We start from the raw sequence: 9,918 nt of genomic DNA, 5'->3' as shown, positions 1-9,918 counted from the left end.
CGGTCCCAAAACCCACTGCTATGGGAATGGCTCCCAGGGTACCCAGTCCCATGGCAAGGGGACAAGGAGGGGGTTCCTGTGCCCTCTGTTGGGGTGGGATGCTCCCAGCCTGGGACACGCTCACCTCGGTCCCACTGGTGCCTCCAAAACAGGGAGGCTGCTCATGGCTGCCCAGGACCCACAGGGATGGATGGGAGGTGGAGGGCTCAGGCTCCCACACCTGTGACTCCCACACCATCCCAACCAGCCCTCACACCTTGGTCCTCTCTTGGTCAGCACCCAGGACCCCCCTGTGCCCTGCCAGGAGGGCAGGTCACGACCTGGCTCTGGCACTGCGTGTCCCAGCTGTGCCAGGGGACAAGCCACTGTCCCCCACACTTGCACCTACAGGCCAGCTTCAGCTGGGTATGCCTCCATCCTGACGCCGCCTTCTCCACGAGCCTCCTTGGGTGTTGGGAGCCTGCTGCCAGTGGGAGGAAACCCTCATCAGCATCCCCACGGTTCCATCAGTGGATAAACGGATCCAGCAGCCGGGCACCACATGGGCCCAGCCAGAGGGAACAGGGCCAGTGCTGCCCCCAAAGCCATTGCTGTCCCCGTGGCACTCACCTGCTGGTCCCAGCCACGCTGTCGGCTGGCACCCAGAGGTCCTGGGATCCTGGGTGGCCTCGGACTGACTGCACCCTCTGGACTGGGACACGGCTGCCAGGGGCTCTTGGATGCATTTCTGAGGTGGCGCCCTCTGAACTCTTTGTCTGAGCATGGGGAGGAGCCTGAGCAAGCCGAGCAGTGTTTCAGCCCCAGCTCTTGTCCCCAGAACTCCACCCCTTTCCCTCAGGGAAGCCCCCTGTGCCACTGTGAGCTTGGTCTTAAACCAGACCTTGCTCTAAGGGCAGCACGATGGGGGTGCAGACCCCAAAGGAGGAGAAGCACCCACGGGGTTGAGAAAAGCCTTTACCTTGGAGATGCCCATCTTGATCTCTTCTTCCTTGATCTCTCTCGTGCTGATCATCTCAGGGGGACTGTCCAGGGAGCTGGGAAGAGCCTCTACCTCAGAGATGTCTATCTCCATCTCTTCCTGCTTGATCTGTTCCATGTCATCCTGTCCCATGTCAGCCTGTCCCATGTCATCCTGTCCCATGTCAGTCCCTCCTCTGTCACTCCATCTCACACTCTTCCCCACGCCCTTCTGTCCCACGTCACTCTGTCCTGCATCGCTCCGTTGCATGCTTCGCCTCATGTCCTTCTGTCCCATGTCCTTCTGTCCCATGTCATCCTGTCCCATGTCATCCTGTCCCACGTCCATCCGTCCTCTGCTGCTCCATCGCAGACTCCTTCCCACACCCATGTCCTTCTGTTCCGTGTCACTCTGTCCTGTGTCACCCGATTGCACATTTCGCCTCAGGTCCTTCTGTCCCACGCCCCTCGGTGCCATGGCACCCCGTGCCCTGCTCTGTGCTTTGTCACTCTGTCCCGTGTCACTTTCCCCAATGGAGAGCATGTCACTGCTGGCAGCCTCGTCCTTCTCTTTGCCCTCTGTCTTGCCACCGGGGCTGGCAGGCTGGCTCTCCCCACGCTTTGGTGTCTTGGGCTTTTCCACGAGGGGAACTGGAAGGAGAAACCAGAGGGAGCTGCGCAGGGTCAGGGGAGGCAGGGGGAGCATGGCTGGGGGACAAGCCAGCAGTCTGCAGCCCCCCTGCGCCCTCCCCGTGTCCAGCTCCCCCCCAGCTGTGCCCAGAGGTACTTTCATTGCCGATGACAATCAGGTCTCCGAGGTCATCCTCCTCCAGGAGCTGGCCAGACTTCTTGTCTCGGGAGCTGGGTCCCAGGCCCAGCATTTCCTTCATGGCAGACTGGAGAGGAGAGGATGGGCTGGCTACCACACTGGGCTGCATTCAGGATCCCCAAGCCAGCCTCCCAACCCAGCTCTTCCTGGGGAAACTGAGGCACAGATCCCCCTGGATGCTCAGCATCAGCCTCCCAGCCTTGGTTCCCTTTCAGTGTCTCCTCTTGAGGCTGAACAACCCCAGCACCCTCAGCCTTCCCCAGGACAGAGCTGCCCCAGTCCCCAGAGCATCTTTGTGGCCCTCCACAGGACCCGCTCCAGGAGCTCCGTGTCCCATCCCGAGGAGCCCAGAGCTGGACACTGCTCCAGGGGAGGCCTGGCCAGGGCTGGGCACAGGGGCAGCATCGCCCCCTGACCTGCTGGAAATGCTCTCCTTACACACCCCGGGACACCAGTGCCCTCCTTGTGCCCTCGGGCACAGTGCTGCTCATGGACAGCTCCTTGGCCACCAGGAGCCCCAGCTCCTTCCCCACAGAGCTGCTTCTCCAGGCACTCAGTCCTGGCCTGGGCTGGTGCCTGGGGCTGTTCTTCCACAGGTGAAGGACCCTGCACTTCCCTGTGCTGAACTTCAAAATGTTCCTCCCCAGCCAGTTTAGCCCTTTGGGCACCTCCATGACCGTGGTTTTCACAGCCAACCCAGGGGATCAGCAAACACCTGACTGATGCCATCTAATACAACAGCAAGGTATTCTCGCCTCCAGCAACGGGAACTCAGCATCCCATCCCTGCCCTGTGACATGCCCTGCTGTCCCCCAGTCACAGCCACCACTCCAGAGACCTGGAGGTTGGGAGCCATGGTCCTGCCTGATGCTGAGCAAGAGGGGCTGTGGTGTGATGCCAACGCAGCCTGGCCATACCCAGGGAGGTACCAGCTCTGGCTGTTTCTCCCACCACCCTGAACATGGCCCTTTTCTGGGCAGAAAACAAGCTGGGAGCACATGTGAGGCCAGCTGAGGAGCTGCCCTGGCTCACCCTATGCCAGGTCCTTCTCCCGGTGGGATGCCCAGGGAAGAGGAGTCCTGAGCAACCTCAGCAGAGGTGCTGGGGTGCAGAGTGGCTGGAGGTGCAGAGGGCTGTGATCCCACTCCACCTGCTAGACCTTGACCTCCTCTTCCTCCTCCTTCTGCTTTCCTGCCCACCAGGATGTCCTCCAGCACGTCCCAGCACGCGTTTCTCACCTCCTCTAGGGCTGGGGAGAGCATCAGCCTCTTCTCCAGATTTTATTTTGGGAAGGAGGCACCAGAGCCATCTGTGTAACTGGGGGCAGGATGGATCCAGAGGAGTGTTGACCCCCACCCCATCCCCCCCAGAACATCTGGGGACCATGTCCTGGTGTGAGGGGACCCTGCCCTGGGTGTGCTCAAGGACATACCATGAGAGACTCCATCATCTGGTTACGGAGCTCATCCATCATGTTCTGGAATTGTTCCTGGAGTAGGGCGAGGACAGGGACAGGAGTCAGAACACAGGAGCAGGATTCAAAAGGGACATTTGCAAATCAACTTGGACACCAGACACAGGGATCCTGGACAGGGCTATGCCAAGTGGCTGTGCCTGTATTTCCCAGGGGGTCCTTTATCTCCTCACCCTCCCTGGACCCAGGTTACTTTTTTTTGATGGCTGTTTAGTTCACAAATGCCTCAGCAGCCCTGTCTGAGGGAGGCAGTGACCTCTAGCACCGGCCTGACCTGCAGGCAGTGGTGCCCTTCTGTCCTCCCTGGGGCTGTGCTGGCAGAAGGAAAGTGGGGGGCTCCAGGTGGGTTGGGATGAGCTCCAGGTGCGTTGGGATGAGCTCCAGGTGGGTTGGGATGAGCACCCACGTTCCACTCTCAGGAAACCCTCGCCACTCCTCCCTCCTGGTGCCCTTCATGCTGGGAGCCTCCAGGGGCTGCAGGGCAGCACAGTGAGGGGCAGCTCAAGGGGGCAGCAGTAGCAGCTCACCATGTTAAAATTCTGTAGCATATACTGCATGTCCTCTGCCATCTGGGACTGCTCCAGCTTCACCAGGTTGACCTCCTCACGGAGCTCCTGGCACATAGCCCTGACCTATGAGAGGGATGGTGGGGTGAGCCCAGGGCAGGGTCCCTGGGTCCTTTGCACCCACCATGGTCTGCACAGAGCCAGGGGCAGTTCAGGGCCTGGCCTGGGCACTGCTTGGCCTTCAGCACATGCTCAGCAGCAGCTCCCCAGCAGCATGAGGGCGTTCAGACCCCAGAGGAGGGGGCAGCTTGGGGGGAGCACCTGGGGCTGGGAAGAGCCTCTACCTCAGCGATTTCTTTTTCATTGGCTTCCACTCTCTCCTTTAAGTCCTTAAGGAAAGCAAAAGGGCTTTCCTCAGCCCCCTCCAGGGGTTCCCCGTTCTCCTGGACAAGCAGATCCCGCAGGCCCAGGTGCAGAAGCAATGCATTCAGGAGGTTGTGCAGCTGCTCAAAGTCAACAGCTCCAGCTCTCGATGACCCGAGGGCAATTTCCAGCATCTGGCCCAGCGTGAACGTTGCCATTGCTGCTGTCTGTCCAAAAGCACAGAACTGCCAGGAACAGGAGCCTCTTGTGCTGTTGCTCCAGAGAGGAACAGGTAGGGTGGGAGGTGGTAGGTGGTGTTAGAAGGAGGAGAAGGAAGAGGAAGAGGTGCAGAGCCAACAGGTTCCTTCTTCTTCGGTCTCCTCCTTGTTCCAGGGCCTGTGCCACTTGAGTCCCCCTTTACAGTGTCCCCCTGCCCTGGCAAAGGGTGCCCATTGTTACACAGCAATGGCTCAGCCCTGTGTGGAATGTCCCCATTGTCCCCTGCTGCTGCTGATGTCCTGGTTCCAGCAACCAACAGGAGCTGCAGGGACCATGTGCCACAGCACCTCCAGCCTCTACCACTTGCAGCCCCAAAATTACTCCAAGGATAGCTCACATTGGGCAGGTGGTGTCACAGACATATTTTATGAAAAATCATTTTGCTAGGATTTTTCTCCCGAGAAGCTGAGAGGCCTCAGAAACAAAATGTAAACAATAATTATCTGCTGCTGTGGAATGCAACAGGTGCATCTGTGATTGGTCTCATGCGGTTGTTTTTAATTAATGGCCAATCACAGTCCAGCTGTCTCAGACTCTGGTCAATCACAAGATTTTATTATCATTCCATTCCCTTCCTTGCTTGCCTTCGGATGAAATCCTTTCTTCAATTCTTTTAGTATAGTTTTAATATATAATTTTCTTTTAATATAATATATATAATAAAATAATAAATCAGCCTTCTGGAACATGGAGTCAAGATTCTCATCTCTTCCCTCATCCTGGGACCCCTGAGAACACCACTACACAGCTGGTGCCCCAGGAGCCACTCGCAGGGTGAGTTGAGCCTGCCCAGGAGAGCTGTGCCCTGTGGAGAGGTGATCCACGTTCTCACACAGCCTGGAACATTCCAGAACACTCCAGGAGGAGACCAGCCCCCGAGAGGAAGCACCTCCAAGTCATTCATTTTTGAGGTCTCAAAAGGATGAGAGTTTCCCTTCTCCCTTAGACGTGGGAACAGTGGAAAGCTGCTGCTGACTCCATCAATACACAGAGTTTCAGCACCTCACTCCAAAGCAAAGAGCCATACAAGCAGGGAAAAGCAGATAAACACAAGCCTCCAGACAAGCCTAGGAAGTAAAGGACTCAAACACTGGGAAAAATCTTTGAACCAGAGTGATCCATCATTCAAATCCTTACAAAACCCATCAACTAGAAATTCCCTTTTAAAAATGCAGGTTTGACCACCAGGCAGTGGGATCACTGACATCTCCCTGCTCTGGGAAAGCTCAGGAGCTTTGAGCACAGGAGGCCTGGGTGAGCTCCTGGGGGGATCCTGGCTCCTGGGCCAGGCACTGCAGGGAGTTGTGGCATTTTCAGGGAAGTGTGGGGTGCTGAGCCTGGTTTCTCCACCACCACTCCAGCACAGTCCAACCCACTGGCTGGCTACGAAATAAAGGAGGTGCCATGGGGGAAATGGGCTATTTGTGGTTTCCCAGCTTGTATCAGACAATGGTGAATCCACAGAGGGAAGCTCCCAAAACCTACTGATGTGGGAATTCCTTCAGGGGCATCCCCAGCAGCCCATCCCATGGAACTGGGCTTGGTGGCAAGGCCAAAACGGGGCTGGGTGTGCTGTGGGAGCTGGGGGGTCTCTAGGGGAGAGCAGCTTTTGTCTTTGGGTTCTCAGGGGGTACTTGAGTTTCGCTCCATGAGCCAGGGGCTTGAAGACAGGGGGACAGGCCGAGGGCCCCAGGCCTGCCCTTGCTGCTGCATTTCTGCCCATCAACCTCTCACCCTTTGCCTGCTCTTCCCAGGAGGGCAGCAGGGGCCAGGCTGGCCCTGCCAAGCCCCCACTTTGACCATGGGTACCCCACAGGAGGCAAGCCCAGAGCTGGGGCTGGAGGCTTTGGGAGCACAGCCTGTGCCCAGGAGCAGCAAGGGGCCTCCAGGGACACAGCCTGGCTCCCTGGGGACATGAGAAGGGACACAGAAAGCAGCTGTGACCCTTGACAAGGGGCAGGTGCTCTCTGGGGTCTGATGGAGACCTTGCATGGCAGTTCCAGCACCTCATGCTGTATTTAAAGGATGTACTGAACAACTTCCCTTTTGGAACAGAACCAGCGGGAAGTTAATGGAATGGCAATGTGGCAAAGGGAGAAATGTGAGAGACTGAACACCTGAAGGAGTTGGTGTAAACCTGAAAGAGCTAATGCTCAAAGACTAGGCAGAAGGGAAAAGGAATGTTACCACAATAATGAGAGAAGGTTCAGATGGAAAAGGGGTTTTTGGAGGCAGGATAGTGCTTTTCTGGGACCAAATTCCTATCTTGGGAAACTATCAAAGAACAAGTTTGAGACAGCATTTCACTTGCATCTGATGGGGGAGAGAAACTGAAACCACAAGAACCCCCAACTCTGTTCTGAAAAGTTCAAGAATAACAAAATGAGGCTGTGCAAGGAGCAGTGTCTATAAATTCCACAGTGAACAAGGGCTGGGGGGCACTCACCATCCTGAGGGATCAGACCAAGGACAGTGCTGGAACCCAGGCTGGTGACACAAGTTCTTCCTCTATCTGCGTTTTCCTTCCTTTCCTCCTTCCTTCCTCCCTCTCCTTAGAAGTTTAAATTGTGGCTGCCATGGGCTGTTAAGAAATTGCTGTTTGTAGTTCAGGGAAATGTAACTCACGAGTTGTCCATTGGGGTTGTTGTGTAATCCACAGGCTTTTCATCAGGGAAGTTTAATTTGTGGGCTGCTCAAAAAAGTTGCCACATGTTGTTCAGAGAATTTTAATCCACACACTGTTGAAATAATCTGTGGGCTGTTCCTTAGTTTAATCCACAGGTTGTCCAGGGAAATTTAATCCACAGGCTGTTCAGGAGTGTTTAAATTGTTGCCACCACAGTTCATACAACCTATCACAAGGTTTAAAACCTTGCTGCCAAAAAACTCCAACTTTCTAATTGACTGCTTGGTGCTGTTTTGCCTTAATCCAGCCCCAGGGCATCCTGAAGGTCCAGCACCACCCTCTCATGGCACATGCTGCCAGAGCCAGGTCATGGTGCAGGTGCAGGGGGGTCCTGGTGCTCACCAAGCAAGGACTGAGGTGTGAGGGCTGCTTGGGATGGCAGCTGTGGGACCCTGAGCCCCCACCTCCCATCCAACCCTGTGTGTCCTGGGCAGCCACGAGCAGCTCCTGCTTCAGAGGGGCTCCATCCTGGAGCTGCCACTCCTGGTGCCTCCCTGAATGACAGAAACCTGTTGCCATTGGGAGGACATCACCAGCACCCCCACAGCTCCATCACTGGCTACATGGGTCTGCTGCCAGGGCATCACACAGCTCCTGGCTGTGACAGCCAGAGGGAACAGGGCCAGAGCTGTCCCCAAAGCCATCGCTGTCCCCAAGGCACTCAGCTGAGTCCCAGCCACACTGCTGGGCAGAGGGTCTGTGCTGCTGGGGGGCCTCGTGCTGGGGCACCCATGGGATGGAGCTGTGGGTGCTGGGGGATCCTGGGTGAATGCCCCAGGGTGGAGGACATGGGCTTGCCTTTGGTGAATTTCAAAAGCCAAGGGTTTTGGGGGCCCATGTGCACCAAGGAGGGCTGGGGTGGGATCCAGTGCACCAAGGAGGGCTGGGGTGGGATGGAGGGGCTGTGGTGAGTGGGATCCAATGCAGCCTGGCCCAGGCAGTCACCAGCTCCTGCTGTTTCTCCCATCACCCTGAGCACAGCCCTTTTCTGAGCAGAAAACAGAGAGCACACTGGAGGTACCCTGGCTCTGCCTGTGCCAGGCTGTGCCTCCTGGTGGGATGTGCAGGGAACAGGAGCAGAGACCTTGGGGCACACACGAGGTACTGGGGGCTGCAGTCCCGCTCCACGGGAAGACCTTGGCCTCCTCTTCCTCCTCCTGCCTTGCTGCCCACCAGGAAATCCTGCAGCATGTCCAGCACACCATGGTGCCACCTCCTCTGGGGCTGGAGAGATGCTGGCAGGAGTGTAGGGAGCTCCAGGTGGGTTGGGATGAGCTCCCACATTCCACTCCTGGAATTCCACACCCTTCCCACTCTTCCTTCCTGGGGCCTCCAAGAGCTGCAGGGCAGCAGAGCAGAGCAGTGAGGGGCAGCTCCAGAGTGGCAGCTCAGCAAGCGAAGCGACTCCTGGATGCTCCAGATGTTCTCTGCCATGCACTCTGCCTTCCAGTCCTTGATCTCCTCGTGCATCTCCTGGCACAGAGCCCTGACCTCGGAGAGGGGGATGGCAGGGTGAGCCCCAGGGCAGGGTGAGCCCCAGGGCAGGGTCCCTGGGCCTGAGTCCTTTGTCCCCACCATGGCCTGCACAGAGCCAGGGGCAGTGCAAGGCCTGGCCAGGCTGGCACAGGGCAAGGGGCAGGGCTTGGCCTTCAGCACGTCCTCAGCAGCCAAGAAGGGGCAGCAACACCCCAAAAGCATGAGGGATGCTGACCCCAAAGGAAGGGGTGGCTCAGAGGGAGCACCCAGAGGGGCTGGGAAGAGCTTCTGCTTTGGTGATGTCTCTTTCAGTGGCTTCTACTTTCTTCTCCTCTCCATGTCTGATGGGCTGGGAACCACAGGGACCTCTCACAATTCCCTGCAGTGGTTCCCTGCTCTCCTGGGCAGGCAGATCCCACAGGCCCAGGTGTCCAACCTGGGAGGTGGTGACAGGAGATAGAGCAAGGTGGGCACAGCCAGCAGGCTCCTTCCTCTTCACTCTCCTCCTCATTCTGGAGCCTGCATTCTCCCTGCCTACAGCTGCATCCAAGCTCAGTGCCGGAGACAATTCACTGCAGCAGCAACTGAAAGGGAAAGCTATGGAGCTACCCTGACCACTGAAATGTAAAAGGTAATCAAGGATAATGCAAACAAGTTTTAATGAGAATTTCAACCTTGGTAGCATCTAGTTAACTTCACTTCTGACCCTATGTCACAGACATATCTTATGAAAAATCCTTTTGTTAGGATCTTTTCTCCTGAGAAGCTGAAAGGCCTCAGAAACAAAATGTAAACAATGATTGTCTGCTGCTGTGGAATGCAACAGGTGCATCTGTGATTGGTCTCATGTGGTTGTTTTTAATTAATGGCCAATCACAGTCCAGCTGTCTCGGACTCTCTGGTCAGTCACAATATTTTATTATCATTCTTTTCTATTCCTTGCTAGCCTTCTGATGAAATTATTTCTTCTGTTCTTTTAGTATATATATATAGTTCTTTTAATATAATATATATAATAAAATAATAAATCAGCCTTCTGGAACATGGAATCAAGATTCTCATCTCTTCCCTCGTCCTGGGACCCCTGTGAACACCACCACAACCCTACCAACAGTAAAGCCACAGCTTTTGCTTTAACAATACCCAGTGCTTTGGTAAACCCCACATACCCAACCACTGCACTGGGGTTAAATCACCATGGAATTATTTCCAATACAACATGGAGCATGGGCCAACAAAATGGGAACACATGGCAAGCTGTCACTGTCGATGTGTGTGTTGTACAGGAACAACAGGGATTTATTTGTGAAGGTAACACCAATGCCAATGCCCAAGATATTTGTCTTGG

The sequence above is a fragment of the Geospiza fortis genome, unplaced genomic scaffold (genome assembly GCF_000277835.1).
Source record: "Geospiza fortis unplaced genomic scaffold, GeoFor_1.0 scaffold244, whole genome shotgun sequence".
NCBI classification, from domain to species: Eukaryota; Metazoa; Chordata; class Aves; order Passeriformes; family Thraupidae; genus Geospiza; species Geospiza fortis.
The sequence above is the reverse complement of the archived record's forward strand: the minus strand, read 5'-3'. Positions refer to the sequence as shown.